Source organism: Tympanuchus pallidicinctus, unplaced genomic scaffold, assembly GCF_026119805.1.
Source record: "Tympanuchus pallidicinctus isolate F22 unplaced genomic scaffold, pur_lepc_1.0 scaffold11, whole genome shotgun sequence".
NCBI lineage: Eukaryota > Metazoa > Chordata > Aves > Galliformes > Phasianidae > Tympanuchus > Tympanuchus pallidicinctus.
This window is the reverse complement of record NW_026294627.1, coordinates 10,073,488-10,095,538: the sequence shown is the minus strand read 5'-3', so window position 1 is coordinate 10,095,538 and position 22,051 is coordinate 10,073,488. Positions and strand designations below refer to the sequence as shown.

Genomic DNA, 22,051 nt, shown 5'->3' with positions numbered 1-22,051 from the left:
GAATCTAAACAAAAAGCAAACAACATCAACCTGCAGTAGGAGCCCAGAAGCGAGATCTCTCACCATCGCTGGCTTCACAGACTTCTCCCGGAGATGCCGCGATGAATATTACAACAAATTATCTGCCCACACTCCGGAGTGTAACAGGGAAATCAGTGCCAGTTGGGAAACAGCGACGACACTTACCGCGGCGGTGCGCCGTCTCTCTCTCCCTGACTCTCAGTCTGTCTTTCCCATCCTCCCGACAGCCTCAAATAGAGCAGTCCCTTATACTGTTCAGCCTGTGGGGAGCAGAGGATTGCAGAGTTGGTTGGTTTTGTTGTTTCTGCTTTTTTTTGTTGTTGTTTTTGGTTTTTTGGTTTTTTTTTTTTCTTTTTTTTTTTTTTTTTAAACCATCCAGAGGTAGCACTCCCAACCCGACCGCCTCTCCTCTCCGGGCTCACTGCTGCACAGAACCAGGTGAAGACATCCGCGCCGCCGACTCCCGCGAGCCCCTCCCGGCCCCGCCGTCCCCCTCCCCGCCGGGGTGGGGGGTACTGAGGCACCTCCCCCGGCTGAGCCCGGGGGCGGGGGCTGAGCCCCCGGCGGTGTGTGCGTGTGTGTGTGCATGTGTGTGTGCGTGTGTGTGTGCGCCCGCTCACGCCGCGCTCCTATCCCTAAGCACATGCGGATACCCACAGCAAAGGGACGATTTGGCGAGCGCTTTCCGCTGCTACCCTTCCCAAGCCACCAGCTTTCCCCAGTAACCATTTTATCCCCCATCACCGCCTTATAGAATTCTTATTTCCTTTTCTTTTTCTTTTTTTTTTTTTTTCTTTTTCTTTTTTGCTTAAATGCATTTTATTCTCGTCTGGTACTGATCTTTCTCCTATCAACACCCTGCGCCGTTGCCTTCATCGCACACAGCACAGTCCTTCTCTTCATGCCGCGGCAGCTGTAACTGGAACAGCCCTGGAGCCGGCAGACCCCTCTCCTTCCCCCTCCTCATTTCCCTCCATCCACCCGCTTCTCACTGCACACCGTTCCGACACTGCACCCCCGCTCCGCCCTACAGCGCTCCCCGTACACTGCGCGGAAACTGCGCGAACCGCGGAGCCGCGCCCCGCCGCTGCGCAGAGCGCCAGGCCGGCTGTGCTTCTGTGAGTTGTCCCCTGCGTTCCCCGGCTGCTTCGGTGGTCATCTATGCATGCAGTGCGCGCTTCCACCCCGCGCCTCTCTCTGATGGCTACCCTCAGGATCCGGACTGATTAAATTCTTTTCTTTTTTTCTTTTTTTCTTTTTTTCTTTTTTCTTTTTTTTTTTTTTTGGTATATATATATATAAATTCATTAATTTATTTTTTCTTCTGTAGCAACGGCAACTTTCTACTTTAACATGTGATGTTTCTCTGCACTTCTATAATTTTTTTTCCCCTTGCTTTTTTTTTTTTTTTTTTTTTTCATCTTACACAAGTAATTAGGTTCTTTTTTTAACTTCTGCATTAACTGAGTAACTGTTACCCAGTTCCCATTCACCAAGATTTTTCCCTGCTTCAGTGACTCCATTTCAGTGGTTAATGCTTTCTGAACCCATGTGATGTACAAATATATATGTATGTATGTTTTTCTCTACTTATTTCTTTTATTTGTCATGTATTTTGTTTTTATTTATTTTAAGAAATCATTATTTGTTTTAGATAAATAGGAAAGAAGAATCATTCAGTTTGGGAATTTGCTGGGGTTCTTATTCTGTTCTAGCCTTAAACCTTGGCAATCCCACTGCAATTTTTTTTCCCGATGTCTTTTTCATGTATTTCATATTGACACCTCTAGAAAGATAACTTATCAACACTGTCACAAAGTTTTATATCCTTTTGTGGTCTTGTGTGCTATATTGAAAGTCTGACAGAGGCTTTACAAATCCAAGTCATATGAGTTCTGTCCACTAATAATATCATTGAGAATGAGCTCATCTTCAAGCTTCAACTCCCTTTTTTTTTTTTTTTCTCCTTAATGCCAAAGTTGTAAATTTATTAGTAAAATATTGTAAATTTATTTATAAATTTATTGTAAAGTAAAATTGTAAATTTATTAGTTACCACTACCTTAACTCTTATGGTGAAAGGCTGAGTATGAGCCCATCATTAGAAATTGACTTTGAATTCAGTCTCCCATACAAACCAGAAGAAAATCGTCCCCCACAGCTCTGCATGGCTCTCCAGGCAAACTGCTGTTGGGAAAGTAATGTTGCAACTTGACATGTCAAAGCTTCTCTACATTGACTCAATTTTCAGAACATTATCATCAGGTCATTATTTCCAGTGTTACTAGGCTACAAGACAGCATTTAATCAGAAGCCAGGAATAGTCACTGCATTAATTCTGATGGTATGAATAACTTATGAAGCTCCATTTCTCAATATTTCCAAAGTGAACATTAAAGCCAGAAGCATTTTTGTTAATAAATGTATTTTATTTTACATATAGTAGCCATTTATGACAACAGTCAAGAATTACGTGTGAAAAGGTGAGTTTCACTGGCCCTTTGTGATTTTTCAGATAGTGATGGAATTAAAAAATACAAATACATATATATATATCAATCTTAAGTCACAAAGAACAAAATTTTATAGCCTTTACCCTTGTGGAGTATACAGATTAGTGTTATTTTTAATTACCATAAAGAACATTTCTATCTCTATTGGGCTACATCATTTTTGCTTTTAACTCACTTCTATCTTATGCTCTTGTCAAGGGACATATTTGTTTTGAATGGTAACATTTTATATTTACTTCCTTCTTTTCAATAACCCATCAGCAGTGTTTCTACAAGGACATGTTTTTACGTTTTCCTTTAATATAATGATGAATGGATAATATATTTATAAGTACCAGTATTCTTCAGAAGTGAAGGAACATACAGCTTTTAAGATAACCTGTTAAAATTTCAGCTGATTGTGTATATCCTTTGCAAGGTCAGTTCCGTTCTCACTCCATCACGTAAGATCATGAGTTGTTTTATGGCATATATGTTCAATGTTTAATGCACTGACAGCAAGTAACTTTCACTCCTTTCTCTCAGTATTATTGCTATTATAGACTTTAAGTCAATTTAGCTGCAGTTCACTTATCTGATCCAGTTGTCTATCTATCTCCATATAAATGCCTTAATCTTTCTATCTCAGTGTCCCCAGTGGGCAAACAAACAGATGCAGCACATCTGCAGGGCCTGAGTTGTTTCTGTGCTCTTCTCTGCTTTGTTTTATACGTCCTTCATTTTCATTGAGTCACTCTTCTTCTTTTAAGCTGAGTATTCTTTCTCTTTGCCACTGGATAACTCTCTCAGTAATACCATTATTACTGCTGTATTTCATTGTTCTTCCTTAACCAAATATAGAACATAAGCAAAAGATAGGTAGTAAATTTGGAAGAAAATAATTGGTTGCACAAGTTTCTCCCCCACATCTGTGTCTACAACAGCACTGGGTATGCTGTGTTAGAGTGGCATGAGAGGTACTCTCTGTCTTCCCCTTCCCATTTATAACAAAAAGTTTTTAAGTTTTTTTGGGTAATTTCGGACAGTATTTGAAAATTACTTTTTTTTTTTTTTTTTTTTCTTTAATGCAAGCATGTGCTGACACTGTTCTAGCACTTTGTAGTACCCTGTACTCTGTAATTTTACTGCCAATTGCTACAGTTTTAATAGAATTATAGAATGGTTTTTGTTGAAAGAGATCTCAAAGCACTCCCAATCCCTGCCCCCTGCTATGAGCTGGTTCCTCCATCCATCCTCCCCCCCCACCAGCTCAGGCTGCCCAGAGCCCATCCAACCTGGCCTTGAGCACCTCCAGGAATGGGGCATCCACAGCTTCTCTGGGCAGCTGAGCTAGGGCCTCACTGCCCTCTGAGAAAGAAATTTTCCCTGGCATCTAATCTAAATCTCCTCTCTTTCCCTCCTGTTTGTAAAGTTATTTTCAGTATTGGAAGGATTTTGTCCTCTAGAATATCTGGGTAGGACCGCTCGATTCCTCATGGCTACATAATTAGAGTTATAGAAAATTTTTAGGGGGATAAGCAGAATTATGTGTAAATATGCATTCGGCAAACAGCAAAAGATTCAGAGCCAACCATGGAGGCCTTCTGCAATAGCAGATAATTAACAAACTGAGGGGAAGAAGTTGCTGCAGAACACAAACAAATAAAAAGACAAAAATCACCAATCTTTGGGGACAGAAGACTCCTGAATTTTTAGATGTGCAGACAGATGCCTACTGTCCAACATAGAGACTGGCAGAAAATTAACCTATCTGAAAAACTTTGGAAGCAGTAGAAAGAAGCATATACCATATCATAGCTTTATATCAAGTCAGAATATCTTTTTTAATCCTGGAACAGAAACCTGTACATTGAATTTATTGTTTCATTGATCCATGGCCTAAGTAAGAGAGGGTGGTAGAGCTGTTCTGCAATTAGTCACGCAACTTAAAGGCAGTGAGGACATTTTGTTCCTTGTTGGGGAACCTTGTTGTTAGCATCCACTGCTGCCTAGATTAAGAATAAATAGGCTAAGTACTACCTAATTACATATTATGCAGATATTTTCTGTATGTTGCCACCAAAACTATGAACACCAAAGAATAGACTAGCAGTGCTGTGATACTCAGTTTTAGCAGATGGAATTCCCATGTCTCTTCAGAAACCACAGCCAGTAGGACAGCCATTCAAAAGCTTTGAATATTTTTGTCTTATTCCAATCCCATTTATATGCTGCTTCTCCATTGAGTTTAGGGTTTTTGAGGAGCGATCTGCAAAAAGCCAGAAAGACTGGTTCTTAAAAACTAGTTTCTTGGCTTCTGACACAGAAGTGATCATCAGGCAGAGTTCCTCTTATTTTTCTGAGTTGTTTGTTCAAGTGCAAAATAACTTTGTAGTTTCAGAGGTAGAATAAATCTCAGAAGATATCTGGAGAATCATATTCTCTGATGGGTTTCCTAATCTTGGGAGAGATGTACCTAGAACATCTGTTCTCAGGTACAATGCATTGATTTTGGTGCTGTGGTATTACTTATTAGTTAGTATGCTGGGAATAACAAAACCATATTATTGCTCATTCCTTCCAGCTTGATCTTCACCATATGCACAAGAAGGATCTAATGGCCCCTGGAGACCGATTCTGCAAACAGGGAGCATAACTTCTGCTACATGTGGGAGCAAAATGCACAAAGGAATGACGAATGGGGGAAGAACATATCAGTTTACCACTGTGGCCATCCCTGTCTAACAATAAATATTCAGACAGCAAATAAGTTAGGGGACGTAGTGAACTGGAGTCCTCAAAGAAGAGAAAAACAAAATGAGAAATTAAAGACTCTTGGAGCACCACAGAATTTCAGAAGAATAATCCGAACTGATATTTGAGTGTTCCAGCAGCAGGAGGAACTGGAGAGTGACAAAGAGAAATACCATTACATTCCCAATCTAAATCTCACAATATTCAAGGGCATGCAGAATGAAAAGACTGCCCTCCTTTTGACTGCAGAGCAGCTAGAGTCCATGTCGTCTCAGTGCAGGCAGAGGTATATACTAAATTTAGATTCTTAACTCATGTTTCAATACCTAAATATAAGTGGCCTGATTTTTTCAAAGATGCTGAGGAATTTTCTTTTTTCTTTTTTCTTTTTTTTTTTATTTTGGCATTTAGAAAAAAAAAAAAATAGATTCCTTTGGTTGAATATCTAACAATGGTAGTCAAAGTTTTGCTCTTATAAACCAAGGCATTGCAGTCTGTTTTGTAATACATCTGGAAATACCATTCTGCCTCACAAAGATGGAGGATGCTACAACAGATAATCAAAAATGTCCTTGTTTTCCATGGCCCCAAGTGTGCAGAACATTTGTTTTTTTTTCCTGCCTGGAATTAAACATAAGGAAAATAAAGGAGTTTACGAGGAATAGTGGATTTGAAACACCCTATTTGAAAATAATATAACATAAACTAGAGTGAAGCTCTTTCTTCAAGTACAGCCAGCACTGCCTGTTTAATTCAAATAGTAACACACAGAATATCTGATCAAATATAGGTATTCAAAGGTGGCATTAATTTGATAAAATAAATTTATTTAATCTAATCACAAATGTTATTGATGGTGACTTGGCAGGTGAAGGGACAAAAGAGGATGACTTTGAAAACTTTAAACCTTGTATGAAGGGACAACATAAACTTTTATGAAGGGACAACTTCCTGATAACTGATCTTTCATCTTAAGGCCCCCTAACTAAATAAATTCCTGAAGGTATCCTCTTGAATGGAGATTATGACTTACAAAATATATATGTATATTGCAGGATAACTCACAGAACAGCTGTACTGTGAAAGCTCAAATAAAATGTGTCTACAATTAAAACTGAATATATACTGACTTCATTAACTTAACAGCTGCACCAATAACCAATACCATGGAACATACTCTACTTTGTTAATATCTCAATACCATCTGCAACAATCAAAACTATTGGGTTTTAAAGCACAAGATGTCTTACTAGTATTGTGATCACAGCTACCTCAATATGCTTACACGTGCCACTGAAGCAAATTGATCTATTTCAAAGGAACTTCAAGCATTATGTGCCACACAATAATTTCTGATTGGAAGTGTCCTGACTTCCTCCATTTGCAACAAAGTCAGAAACAGAAAATCCTGATGTTCTCTTTCCATCTCTCATGTCAATTTCTCAAATGAATTAACAAAAACTCAAGAACAAATATGGGGAAGTAGACTGTAGTAGTATAGGAAATTCTTATGCTAACAATTACTTTCTTACTTTTTGACACTGCAACCCTGTCTTTTTCATCCATATTTCAAAGTGTAAATTCCATCTTTTAAAAGAAAGCCACATACACAAATCAGAAATCCCAACATACAGAATCACGATGGCATTCAAGTAAATGTACCAGATTTTTAAGTATATTAGATTTTTTAAGGAGCATTACAAGAGGCATAAAAACGCATACCAGCTAGGCATGATTCCATTGGATTTGTACAGCATTAAGTCATCAGTCATGTGTTTTCCTCCAGGCTATAATCTGAGGGTGAACAAAACCCCTTCTATCTGCTCTTCTGAGTTTTGATGAGCAGTGTCTTAGGGGGTTTCAGTTTGTCTGTCAGAGCTGACACTTAAATCATATCCTTACACTGTGGGGGAAGATGTAACTGTGAGCGAGTCACCAAAGAGCTTACCAGACTCCTTGATGGACCCTATCACTGTGAAACCTTGGGAGACTGGATTGTAAGACAGAGAGCAAAGGACGTTTGTATCTGAGGGTGAACAGGAGGATCTTCCTGACTGCATTGCTAATCTTGTCACAATTGAAAAACCTTTCATCCTTTATCACTGTTGTCTGGGAGAAGCTAGGACCAATTAACTGATTAGAGGATCTCTTAGAGGAACTGGAACTTCTTGTTTGTAAGTGAATTGTATATAATATTTATGTTGAACTCAATAAAGGAGAACTATTCTGATGCTACAAGAAACAGCGAGAGCTCTCTGACTCGACTGAGCACCAACATTACATAATTGATTCCTTTCTGTCTCTGAAGATCCTCCAAATTTCTAGAAGTCCTACTTTCCTGTTACTACCTTTGCCCTGTTTCCTCATTTCTGTTCTTCCACATCTGTTATGATTTGCTTGCTGAACGTTTATGGAGACAAACCAGTGGGTGTGAGCACAGTGAGGCAGTGGGTGGTGCATTTCAGCTGTGATGATAGCAACAGTGGGTCACCTCCAATGGTGCAGGTTTTTGAATGCAGCATGCAGGCTCTTGGTCATTGCTATTGAAAATGCAGAGCTCGTGGACTAGCTTGAAAACAGTGTTTTGTAGTTCAGAATTTGCTCTAACAAACAGTGTTATTGTGCTCTTTGTCTCTGTTGTAGTTTCCATTGAAATGAGCAGGAAGTATTATTTGGAGTGACCTATGTAACTGACAAATTTGTTGTAAATTAACATCACTGAAAAAGAGTATTTTTCCATTAACTTGTGTTCAGAAATGGCTGAATCATTTTTTGCTGAAACATTCATAAAAAATTTAAAGTAAATCTTCTGCTTGACAGACACCCAATGGAGAAAAAAATCATGCCAAGTTTAACATTTTGGTAGTTATAAGCAGCCTCAAACAGAATCTTCCAAGGGAAGTATCAAGCAAGAATAACTCCAAAGAAAATACTTGCTCCATCTTTAATAAAATTTTTTTCTATATTATCAACTAATTTTTACCAATGAAAGTGAATGTTTATGAATCTGTTTTCCTTTCAAAGTGTTAACATTGAGATATAAAGATTTTTAAATATTTTCTTACTCTAACGTTCTTTGAAAAAGATGTGAGAGACTGAATAATGATTTAATTTTTTTTACACACAATTGTATGCCCCTGCAATTAGGAGTGGTCACAAAGTTGGACAGATATTGATTTTGTTAATTGGCCTTGGAGGCTATAGGTTGAATTAGATGATATACTCTTATGAGAAGAAATTGCAGATATCCAAGAGCAGTTAAGCTACTAAGGGAGAGAAAATTGTGGAAAATTTCATTTGTCACTCCAAAGCAAATGAGAAAAGATGGACAGATGAACAAAGTTGGCAGGAAAACTGCAGTATAGTGGAAGCCTCTGAGAATGACCTCATTGAGGGGGCTTAGAAACAGAAAAATGTACAGTTTTAAAAAACATGGGATTTATTGGTGGAAAGGGGGCCCTCTAGGGGGTTATAACAGAACATGGGGAGGCATTTCAAATTTTTGTTATTACTTTTTTTCATTGTATTCTCAGTTTCCATTACTTTAAAAAGGCTATTTTATAGTTTGAGGATAATCTCCCTTACAAGGACAGAGAGAGAGTTGGGGCCCTTCAGTCTGGAGAAGAAAAGGCTCTCAGGATACCATAGAATCACAGAATCATAGAATCACAAGGTTGGAAACGACCTATAAGATCATCCAGTCCAACTGTCTCCTGATCACCATTGCCACCACAAGCACTAAACCATATCACGCAGCACGTCATCCAGATGCCTCTTGAACACTGTCAGGGACGGCGACTCCACCACCTCTCTTGGCAGCCATTCCAGTGCCTGACCACTCTCTGAGAGAAAAAGTTCTTCCTTATGTCTAATCTAAACCTCCTCTGATACAACTTGTGGCCATTACCCCATGTCCTGCTCGTTGCCTGGGAGAAGAGGCCAAATCCCTCTTCACCGCAACCTTCCTTCAGAAAGTTGAAGAGTGCAATGAGGTCTCCCTTGACCTCCTCTTCTCCAGACTATACAGTCCCAACTCCCTCATAAGACTTGTGCTCCAGACCCCTCACCAGTTTCGTTGCCCTTCTCTGGACACACTCCAGGGCCTCAATGTCTTTTCTGCAGTGAGGGGCTCAAAACTGAACACAGTACTCGAGGTGCGGCCTCACCAGTGCTGAGTACAGGGGGATGATCACCTCCCTGCTCCTGCTGGCCACACCATTTCTAATGCAGGCCAGGATGCCGTTGGCCCTCTTGGCCACCTGGGCACACTGTCGGCTCATGTTCAGCTGAGCATCAACCAACACCCCCAAGTTCTTCTCTTCTTCACACTCATCCAGCCACTCTGCCCCAAGCCTATAACATTGCATGGGGTTGTTGTGCCCAAAGTGTAGGACCTGACACTTGGCCTTGTTGAACCTCATCCCATTCACCTCAGCCCAGCGATCCAGCCTGCCTAAATCCCTTTTAAGGGCCTCCCTACCATTAGTCATATCAACACCACCTCCCACCTTGGTGTCAACTGCAAACTTACTGAGGGTACACTCAATCCCCTTATCTAGGTCATCAATAAAGATATTAAACAAGATGGGACCCAGTGCTGACCCCCGGGGGACACCTCTTGTAACGGGTCGCCAACTGGACTTAACTCCTTTCACCACGACCCGCTGGGCACAGCCCTCTAGCCAGTTCCTTACCCAAAGAAGGGTAGACCTGTTCAGACCACGGGCAGCCAGTTTCCCCAGAAGAAGTCTGTGAGAGACCGTGTCAAAGGCTTTGCTGAAATCTAGGTAGACTACATCAACTGTCTTTCCCTCATCTACAGTCTGGTCACCCAGTCGTAGAAGGAGATGAGGTTGGTCAAGCACAACCTGCCTTTCACAAACTTGTGCTGGCTGGGCCTGATCCCCTGGACACCACACACGCCATTCAATTTCATCCAAGATGATTTGCTTCATAACTTTCCCTGGCACCGAGGTCAGGTTAACAGGCCTATAATTCCCGATCCTCCTTATGGCCCTTCTTGAAGATGAGAGCCACATCAGCAAGCCTCCCATCCTCTGGGACCTCACCAGTTAACCAGGAGCGCTGATAGATGGCCAGTCTTATAGCAGCCTTTCAGCACCTAAATGGGGCTTACAGGAAAGCTAGGGAGGGACTTTTTGAGAGGGCAGGTAGTGACAGGACAAGGGAAAACTTCTTTAAAACAGCCTTAGACTAAGATTTAAACTAGATATTAGGAAGAAATTCTTTACTGTGAGGGTGATGAGATACTGGAACAAGTTGCCCAGTGAGGTTGTGGATGACCTCTCCTTGGATGCACTCAAGGCCAGGCTGGATTGGGCTTTGAGCAACCTGGTCTAGAGGGAGGTGTCTCTGCCTATAGCACGGGGGTTGGAACTTGCAACCCAAACCATTCTATGTTTCTGTGGTTCTATGATCTTTTGAGCTTCAAAGACATTTTGTGTTTTTGGAAGTGGTCTCTTTCTTAAAGGAAGTTTGGAGCAGGATTTACCTCAGAGCTGCATCTTAAGGTCCCATCTCAGAAGATTTATTAAGGAAAGAAAAAGAGAGAAAGAGTTTTACTTCACACTGGACTAGCTCTGAATGTTTAAGCAAAGGACATTAAGTATTTAGTAGAATTTCAATTGCTGTTGTGAAATATCAGTCAATAAGTGTAAAGCACCTTTAACAAAGGAAAAACATGAAAAAGCTATAAAATTAGCTAAAATCTGTTCTATAGGATTTGTATGAGCATAGGATTAGGGTTTTGACAAATACATTTATGCAAATGTAACAAACTGAAAGCAAAACTGTTTATGTGTGAAAAACATTTTGGTAAATATATAGCCAAGTACTAGTTAGTGAAATTTAAAGAGTGATGACGCAATATAAGATTTTTTTCTTATCATTCCAATAGCACAGTTTAAAAGCAAAGGCAATTTGTTAAGAATTAAATTTGTACTCTACATGTGAAGTAGAAACATTTTTTGCCCATCAGATGGTTTAATTTTCTTAGAGAGAACACATATGCTAATTTAATAATAAGCTTAGAAACAGCGTTTTTTCAAAGCATTCTGGTCTATTTTTTCCATAACAGATTCAAGACACTGGTAGACTAACTCTGCTCCTATTAGGTACATAATGCACGTTACATAAATGGAGTAATTATGTTTTTACTGTACTTGATGGATTTTAACATGCACTTTAAATGTCATGATACTATGAGCAGCAGCTGTAAAAAATACCATCTCACTTTTTCTTATTTATTTCCCCCTCTCAATTATTTCCAAAGCAGTTATAAAAGTCTGAAGGAGTGCTAACTACCAGTATTGCCATCTCAGGATGGTGTGCAAATATATTTCTACCTGACACATCTCCCTCCTCCACCAGTGGCAATTACAACACAGATGGACTCAAGGGATTACTGACAATTTCTTTAATGATGTGCGAGCGCTCCCATTGCCCATTTAGATTTACTCTGCAACACTGACAGTGACAAAAAGGTGAGTATCTTGGCTATTAAATGTACTTAGTAGCACTATGACATTTTGTGTTTTCCCTTGCACCCAGAGAGGAATCGCAGCTTTTTTCCATATGTCTGTTCTTAACAACCTTCTGACTATTAATGTTACTGAAGCTTCCTGTTTCCAAAAAGAAGTCCATGCTGTCCATTCATGTCCTTGTGTGTGCAATCCAAACAGTGAAATGTACAGGATTGCTAATTGAGTTTACTGTGTGCATAGCAAGGATTAAACAACACTGATTAGGATTGCTAACGTGTCAGTAACAAGCAAACTTATGGTAGAGAGGAAGAAGTTAATCACACCTTAGGCTTTTTGTTGTTGATACTGGTGATATTTTTGAAACAGCAGTGCTGAATTTATAAGGGATGCTCCGAAAGTAGTGCCTCCTATTTTATTCTGTTGATTCATGTCGTCACAGCCAAATGTTGGTTGGATGGGAGTAGAGGTTGAACTTTCCATTACATTTGTCTGCAGTGTAATAGATGACAGCAGAGAGTAAGTGTAAGAGAGTAAGCACTGGTGTCTTGTAGCTGAGAATTTGCCCTATTAAATAGTATTTTTGTGCACTTTGTGTCCATTGTAGTTTCCACGGAAATAAATAGGAGACCTTATTTTCAGAGCAAACTATATAGTTTGCAAACACAGTAAAATCAATTATAATAGATGCACTTTTTAATATATGTAATATAATCAGTGTTTCAATTGAGAGAGGATTGGTTTTAGACAGTTTCATGGGTTTTACAAAGTACCTAACATTTTTATGAATTTTTTCTTCCAGAATCTGCAGAGAAGAGTATTAATATTTCACAAATTGTGTAAGATATAGGAATCATAAGAGAACACAGCTATGTCTGATCTACCTCTCAGGAACTGAACTGGAATTTCCTTAGTGTCAAAGATGGCTCACATGCATTTTATTAGCTTTTTAATAAGATTTTTAATCTTCTTCCAAATCAGTTCACAAAATGTAGGAATACTGTCAAACATTTATGCTTGCAGTATGAGAAAAGAGTACTTTATTCTGTACTGATCTCTGTATATCAGTATTGGTCACTGCAACATGCCCTTAAGAGGACTAAAATAAATAATGTAGACTGATGGATTCCAGGATACTGCCAATTCATCAAATTCCCTAAGTCTCTCCTTCCAGTTTCTGTAGTTTCATGCAGGGAGGATGCTCAAATTGCATTCTGAATCTGCTACACATTTCAAGTCTCTATAAAAATTCAGTCTCTGATTCAGTCATATCTCTAATGTTTTGTAGCTAAAGCAATGAATGAGCTTTCATAAGATCTGGATTAAGTTTCTTGAAATGTTCTATACTCCTTGGGTGTCCCTGGATCTGTTATTTCTTTTGTTTAGTTTCATTTTCTATTCTTCAAGTTTACTTTTCCTAACTTTATCATCATATAAAGTACACCCTCTAAACCAGAATACTATGTAGTTATAATTCCTATTTTGTATTCATAGCAGAGTTGAATACAACAGTCTGATTTGGGGTATTGGTTAGAATAGGATCTCTAGATGCCTGATTCATGTATGAGGTTTTAACTTAAGCACTGAATGGTGGATTTCATTGTTAATTGATACTTAGAAATAATGTTTTACCTCTGGAAATAACTATGCAACTAATTTAATAAAATGAACTGATCAGAATGTATGTGTTTATTTTGAATTACATTTCTACACATAAATGCTAATTAAAATTCATTGCTGCTGATAATAACATTATTAGCATGTATACAGTGTACTGTTAACAGAAACAGAAGTAGCATTAATTAGTGGAATTAGGTATTTTTTCTACTGAGATAATGTCCCAAATAGCAATTACATATATTTGTACATTCTCTACAGATATTACTAATAGCATCATTAAATCAATACAACATAAGTTTAGAAATACTGAATAAGTTTAATGACTGGGGACTTGACAGAGAATCTCCATTCTTATTTATTTATTTATTTTAAATTATGCGTGATTTTCAATGAAGTTGGGAACTTTTGGATGATAGAAAAAAACCTAATGTTGTGTTTTGCACCACACAAAATAAATGAATGTGTGTATGTGTGTCGACATCAGTTGCTTCCAAGTTACAGCTTTTCAGATGTTTTTGGGTCATTTGCTATCTTAATGTTATCTAAGTGGCCACTGTGCGTATGTTCACATAATTTATTTAATCTTTTTTCCTTTATTTTACCTTGACACCATTGGAATTATTGTGCACATTTACTTTACAGTGTTCAGTACCTTGACGCACTCAGTGCAAGAAACTCTTGAAAGATAGATAAGTGGGAAAAGAAACTTTTGTTTCCCAGAAGATTAAGTAAAGCCACAAATAAATGAAATGAAAAGCTATGAATGCTCCAAAGATACCTTGTTTTCACCCTCTTGAGCACACTCAAAGAGCAGACTGTTCGACTATGTAACCCATAGTCCTATCCCTCCAGAGTTCAGTATAATCACATGAAAATCCCTGGAAATCCCAGTCTTTCTTTCCTCTTTTAGTGATATCCCAACTACAATTTTAGAAGGATTAGTTCTCTTGATTAGTTCTGAGTGGCATACATAGTAAATAAGTTAACAGAGGAAAATATTACAACAGGAAAATTAAAAGGTCTTCTCAGAATTACTACCCTCAGAGGGAGACAGTTTACAGTTTAGCAAGCCTGATTGCCAAACCCTACACTCAGACCACAAGTCAAAAAGATTTCTTGAAATTTAACTTAATTTTAGTAATCAGCTTATTTTTAGTAATGTAAATTACATGTTATTATGACAATGAGGTTGAATTGTCTTGTCTTTTGGACAAAAAAGATATAGGAAATATATAAGTTATAAGCCCTTCTATGAATAATCCAGAGTAAAGATCAGTGGTAGAAAAATTGGTGCCTGTGATTAAGGAAGCTAAACATGGCAATAGATCACATCAGTGGTCAAATTCTATTGGTAGAGCAAGTTGACCAATTAAAGTCAGTATTGTGATGTAGGTAGCATGCTAACACACACACACACACACACACAAAAAGGAAACTGGAATCAATAGTGAAGTTACAGGGATTTTATCAATTATTAATATTCCTTTCTATACCTGAGTATTATAGTCCTAAGAAGGACAATGAAAGATGATAAATTTAAAATGATACTTAGCTAGCCATCCTGCATTTAAAGTGTTGCATAGCATGGCAATGGTCGGGGCTTTTGGAAAATATTCTGTTTCCATGTATGCCAAAAATAGTTTTTCAGGGGCACTTAGATGTAATTGATAAAACAATATTAAAAAATATATATTTAAAATATGGGGATTGGATATGTAAATAACATGAAGGAGTGAACTGAAATAGAACTTAAACTGCAGACAGTAAGGGTTCTGTGAGACAGAAATATGTGGAAAATGATGATAGAAGTTTCATTTGCAGTGTATGGCATCTAAACTTTGTTCTCTTTTTCACATCTTCAGATGCCCTCTCTGTGTCATACTGTCAGTGGATGCCATGAGCGTCTCTCAATGCCATTTCAAAGTCTGCTAGCAGAGAAGTAAGAAGGAAAAGCTTTAGGAAACCAGTTCCATTCAGGAGATAATTCCCTTCCCAGAGGTAAGTGCATAGCTTAACTGTTAAAAATCCTCCTCTCTACAACCACGAAAGTGAAGACTAATCTGAGGATTCAAAATGGAATGTTCAGCTTTGACTGAGACACCAGACGTGGCTGAAGTATCATAATGACAAAAGATTTGTAGCAAAACCAATTCTTTGTGGAAGAAGGAGTCTGAGAACACGAGAAAAAAAAGCAGAAATGGTATTTAGAATATACTTCATAGAGCAGTGTGAAGACCAATAAATCTGCTAACTGGGCCTGGAAAATTAAATCTTACTTTGTATAGATTTATCTTTAGAAGAATTTAAGTATACTTTGCTTAAGGCTTTCTTTCCCTGATTATTTTGTGAGGAATGAGAGAGTTAGAATCATATAAGAATAGAATAATTAAGGTTGGCAAAGACCGATAAGATCATCTAGTCTAACTGTCAACACATCCTCAGCATGCCCTCTAACCATGTCCTTCAGTCCAGTGCATTACCACTCTTTTAAAGAGATCATTTTTTCTAATGTCCAACCTGAACTTCCCCTGGGGCAACTTGAGGCTACTACTTCTCATCCCATCACTATTACCTGGGAGAAAATGCTGACACCTACCTCACCACAGACTCTTTTTAGGGAGTTGTGGAGAGCAATAAGGTCTCCCCTGAGCCTCTTCTTCTCTAGACTGAACAATCCAAGTTCCCTCAGCCACTCCACATAGGACCTGTACTCTGGATTCTTCACAGCTTCACTAACCTTCACTGGACTGCAGGACATCAATGTCTTTCTTTCAGTGAAAGCCCAAAACTGGACACAGTACTCAAGATGCAGCCACACGAGTGCTGAGTACAGGGTGACAATTATTTCCCTGTTCCTGCTGGCTGCATTATTTCTGATATTAGTCAGGATGCCATTGGTCTTCTTGGCCACCTGGGCATACTGCTAGATCATGTTTAGCTAGGTGTCAACTAACATGCCCAGATCCTTTTCCTCTGCACAGCTTTCCAACCACTCTGCCCCAAGCCTGTAGTATTGCCTGGGGTTGCTATGACCTAAGTGGAAGATCCAGCACTTGGTCTTCTTGAAGCTTATAAAATTGGCATCAGCCCATCTATCTAGCCTGTCCAGTTCCCTCTGTAGGGTCTTCCTACTCTTATGCAAATCAATACTTTCTGCCACCTTGGTGTCATCTGCAAACTTACTGATAGCACACTCAATCTCCTCAGTCAGGTCATCAGTAAAGATATTAAACAGGACATACCCCAAAACCATCCACAGGGGAACGCCACTCATGACCAATCACCCTCTGGATTTAATTCCATTCACCCCCACACTCTGGGCCTAAACATCCAGCCAGGATCCAGCCCCTTGGACTTGTAGGAGTCATGACAAAGCCCACAATTATCTAGTCTGTTATAGTGCTGCCTGTGTGATATTTGCTATCAATAGCCTGTGGATAAACTATAATGAAGGATACCTACTGTTGCTCTTGCTTACATTGACCATTGTATTATTTTATTTCTGGTCTCACAGATTAATAACAAAAAACATGTCATGAAGTGGGCATTTCTAGAGGATATTTCAATCAAACCACTTTAATTCAGTATTAAATATACAAATATTATGGAATTGTGTTATGTACTCTCATTTTTACCTACAAGAAAGTTTAAACAGTATATTTAAGATCACCTTGGGATTTAATTTGGAATAAAATAAACATGCCATATCTAAAAAGGAAAAAACCTAACTAATTTATCACTACTTACTCTATCTTATGGCAAGCAGGGCTAAAAATAATTCCTATCTGCTTAAAATGTGCCTTCCAAAGAAAAAAATACAACACTTAAAATCAAATAATTGCATTTTTAAAAGTGGAGCCTGCAGAAAAAAAATGAAATACTTTTACTACTTTTCAAGCATAATTATGTAATTGCATAATTAATGGTATATTTCTAAAAGGCAGGGTAGTGGCTTTGCATAGAAAAGTCTAGAATTTGTTACTTTTATGTTCTACATAATCACTGCCTGTTCTTCCATCTGAAGGCATTGTGGTGTAATAAAATTTGGTACTTTACAGTGCACACAGCTAACTTTCCTCAATACAGAAAGATTTTTAAAGAAGAAAGATTTAAAACAAATCAAATCATATAAAATTTTTTTATATATATGTATACCTGTCACATTTCTTTCTGATTTTCATACACTGTGGATGAAGAAGTAAGAACTTTTTGCTTACAGTAATGTACTACAAGCATTGTTGTATTAAAATATGTAAAGACAATATTTGCATGATCTCACAACGGCGCTCTCATCCCTTCTGCCTTTAGGTATATCACATAACAAGTGGCATGTGGGCCAACAGCTGACTTGTAACTGGGTGTCTTGGACTGCTATAGGGCTGCCAATTTTGGAATGGGGAGGTGGCTTATTGTGTCTGGGAATATATACACTATGCTGGTTCTCAGCCTGGTTCCCTGGGAAGTGTGAGCAAAGCACCTCAATAGTATAGAGCATGGTGAAGATATGTGTCAGTATTCTCTTATTTCTCAGTCATGGAGAAATATCCATATCCTCCAAAATGCACATCAATATGTGAAAGTTAGCACTTTTGCAAGAATGTATTTGAGTCCAATAAATAGCTAGATGGCAAGCCATGTATACATTATTTACAGTGCAAAGAAACAAGTAGGGAAAAAAAGAAAAAGGAAAAAACATAAAAACTAAATGCCAGTGGAAAAAAAAAACCTGATGAAATATGAAGAATTTATATTTTTCTGGTCCTCTAAAGGAGTACAGTGCACATAAACAGTGCACTGCCTGCCTGTAACAGTGAGTGTCCATCTGCTTGTCATGTATACAATTCAAACATGTAAACAATTTAATGAAAAAATGTGCCTTATTTCCAGTATTTTGTGTTTTCATTTCTGCAGTTTATTCTCTAATTCTTGCTGTTGCTTTGGTTTGCTACATTGTTTCTCTTTTTTTTTTGTAAAAATGTAGTGCTCTGAAGTTGGCACTCCTTTCCCTTGCTTTCATTCCTAAGCAATATGAATTCTCCTTGCACCTACTGTCACATCGTTGAACACTCATTGTATGCTATGATGTGATCAAAAGTAGAAGAGAGTTGGCTTTCCTGGGCTGGTGTCTATTCTTATCCCTTTCTTTTGTGTGTTGGTGCCATCTGCCTGACATCTGGAGCTCAGCACTGGGGACCGAGTCCTGAACCACATCCGTGTCCTTAACACTGATTCACGTTGTGATCTTCAGAGACAACAGAACAAAGTGAAAATTGTTATTTCAATAAATAATTCAAGCATTCAGACTGGAATTCAAGCACTCATGGATCTGTGGTAAAATAGCCTGTAAACTATCGCACCAGAAAATTGGAAAGTGCTGTGTTTGTTTAAAGTAACAGAGGCAAATTTTCTATTCATGTATTGATAAGTATTGGCAGTCTCAGTTATCCTCCAACTGTTGTGAGTAGGAAGCTGGTTCTGTTGCTAAGACAGTCCTTGTAACATATTTATTTATGTCTAGGATTCTTCATTTTGCATGACGAAGTTACCTTTCCTGCACAACTATGAAATTTAAATACTACACGGAAACAGTTGAAGCAAGTTCTTGTGTTCTTACCCTCATCCCCATCTCCATCCCTGTCTCTATCTCTGTCCTCATTCTCATCTCCATCCCCACTTCCATCTCCCTCCCCATCCTCACTCATCTCTTCTTTCTCTTCTTTTTGCTATACTGTGCACAGACATTACTTTCTCCTTTTTTTTTTTTTTTTTTTTAATTTATTTTATCCTAGCCCAGTGCATTCCAGTGTTCAGCTTCCTTCTCTTACTGTCAATGTGAGTTTCAATGACCTCTTCCTTTACAAGCTATCTTGTCATTTTATCTCTTCCTATAAAGTATTTTGAGAGGCTTTATTTGAAAATGCTGTATGAAAATGAATTGAGTTTTACTGTTTTAGCCTGAAGCAGGTGTTGCACGAGTTGATTTCCCTCTCCTCTCCCTTCTAGATGTAGCTGCTGTCTATTTAAACAGATGTTGTATTTGTGTTGGTTTTTTAAACGTTATTTATCAGTTCAGCACATAAAACAGTTTGGATTTAGCAATTCTCAAAGGCATTCTTTTCAGTAAGGTCTTACACTTATAAAATATAAACTATACCAAACCTAATAAGACCCCTGAGAATAATGGACCTGCAGAAAATAGTTGCCTCAATGAAGATTTTACAAGGAGTCTGAGAGTCATAACGAAATTGAAAAATCACAGATGGAAAAGGCCAAGAAATCCCCGACAGGACCAACATGCTCCGTATATGGAACTCTGTATTTTGTTTTTAAAATTTTCAGTTCTGAAATTTTATGCCAAGTGGTGACAAATTTTATCATGTGTTTCATAAATGTATGATTTGCTTCTCCCTCTAGGTTAGCAGTCATGAATCAGCAATGATTTCAGAAGATTCTCTGAGACTTCCCAAGAAAGCAAATGAATGTGAATATGGGAACCTCTATATAGGATTTTATGACTCTAGAATTCTGTGGTGATCTAGGTAAACTGCATTAGTATGCTTCAATTGAGTACACGCAGTAGCTTGAACTGACCACTGATGGCCAGCATCTGTCTCTTCCCATCACCTTGGATCCAGGAAAAAGCTTTGTATGAGCTGATCGTTTGCATCAAACTAGCCACCTTTACTCACATGAGGGAAGATAAAAAATCATTAGTGACAGAGAACAAGGTAGTTAGGTAGATTCCAGAGGACTGTGCAAGGAAAATGAATCAGTGACACTTTTGGAAGAGAGATACAAAATTAAGATTAGAAAGTCCAGTCCTATGCGATGCTGAAGTTATTGGATGCATCCCTATAAACTGTCCTGCATCTACATCTTTTAATTACTATTTATTTGAAAAAGGTAGTTTTCATCAGTAGGTGACGGTTGGATATTTATAGAAACACAGATTCACAGAGTCTTTGAGGATAGAAGACCTCTCTGGAGGTCTTTGTGACCACACATGTCCAACATTTTGGCTTTCCTTGGCCACGCTGAGAAAAGAGGAATTGTCTTGGACCATATACATAAGTTGCTCTGAAAGTAATGCCTCCTATTTGTTTCCATGGAATCACCGTTTTTCAAAACATACCACCGTTTTCAACATCATTAACACCATTAGCTATGCATTTTCACCAGTGATGAACAACAGCCTGCACACTGAGCTCATAGAAATCTGCACTAGTGGAGACGAATCACTGTCACTACTACTGAAATGCACCACCCTCTCTCACTGTGCTCATATCCACTGTTTGGTCTCCATAGATATTCAGCAAGCATTAGTGTATGTCAGTGGGTGTCTTTTTTTCCATATACAGAAATTCAAAGATATAACTTTCCTTTGCTGCCATCTGTCATAAGGGAGCAAAATGTAATAGAATATTGGTGGAAAAGTTAAGCCTAATGCCATACTACCAACATCTTCCTCTGATGTCATGGGTCAACATACTAAAACAGGAGGCATTACTTTTGGTGCAGCCCTCGTAAAGAATATAATATCATTAATATATAAATAAAAAAACATCTTAATTTTTAATATTTTTCTCAAAACATTAAAAAAGAGAGGAACAAAACCATAAATTAGTGGGATATGTGACCTTGCTTTTACGAAGCAAATCCAACAGTTTTGTTCAATGGTTACAACTCTCTGTGAGCTCTCAAGGTGTTCATCAGATATGAATCAGAATTGAATCAGCACTGCACAGCACTGCCCTCCCTGTGCCCTGCTTTCAATAGACACACTGTTAATAGCTCACTGATGGTTTGGTTTGGTCATTGTTGAGGGATGGGTGCATGCCTGGGACCTTGATGAGAGGATAGTGGCATCTGTCCTGGCAAGGCCTCATCTGGAGTACTGTGTCCAGTTCTGGGCTCCCCAGTACAAAAAAGACAAGGATCTCTTGGAAAGAGTCCAGCAGAGGGCCACGAAGATGGTGAAGGGCCTGGAGCATCTCCCCTATGAAGAAAGGCTGAGTGAACTGGGTCTGTTTAGCCTTGAGAAAAGATGACTGAGAGGTGATCTGATCCAGGTTTATAAATATCTGAGGTGTGGGGGCCATAGTGGTGAGGCTGGACTCTTTTCAGTGGTACGTGGAGACAGGACAAGGGGAAACGGACATAAGCTGCAGCATAGGAAGTTCCACACAAATGTGCGCAAGAACTTCTATACGGTGTGGGTGACGGAGCACTGGAACAGGCTGCCCAGGGAGCTGGTGGAGTCTCCTTCTCTGGAGATATTCAAATCTCGCCTGGATGCCTACCTGTGCGACCTGCTGTAGGGAACCTGCTTTTGCAGGGGGGTTGGTCTTGATGATCTCTGGAGGTCCCTTCCAACCCCTACAGTTCTGTCATTCTGTGATTCTGTGACCACTCCATGGTAAAGTGCCACTGTCCTTTTAGCAAAGGGCAAGGTAGTCGCATTGCCAGCTCTGTGGGGCCTCATGAGACCCACATCTTGAACATGCTTGATTTGTACCAAAGATGCTATTTAGAAGAAAAAATATGTTCTATGGATTCAATCCTTGTGTTAAAAGCACCAATTACAAAATTGTTATGGTTCTTCTCAGGAGTACAGGAGTACACATCTAACTGTTCCAGGAACTTCTAAGCTCTCTGCCATAATAT

General features: G+C 38.8%; 1 protein-coding gene and 1 long non-coding RNA gene across 4 annotated transcripts in view; one reads left to right on the top strand and one right to left on the bottom strand.

The window, feature by feature from the left end:
• The window catches only part of CNTN5 (contactin 5), a 579,795-nt gene extending 579,312 nt beyond the window's left edge, over positions 1-483 (bottom strand). For 2 of the 3 annotated variants that reach the window (XM_052670906.1, XM_052670908.1), the window contains exon 1: positions 187-483. The gene's annotated coding sequence lies outside the window, so the exon portion shown is untranslated. Of the gene's footprint in view, positions 1-30; positions 164-186 lie in introns of those variants that run through there. The other variant, XM_052670907.1, reaches the window with a different exon arrangement.
• LOC128074825 (uncharacterized) lies at positions 395-21,083 on the top strand. The gene is made up of 5 exons (XR_008203472.1): positions 395-459; positions 2,465-2,504; positions 11,563-11,770; positions 15,250-15,385; positions 19,802-21,083. It is a non-coding gene; the product is annotated as an uncharacterized LOC128074825 (long non-coding RNA).
• The last annotated feature ends 968 nt before the right edge of the window (positions 21,084-22,051 follow it).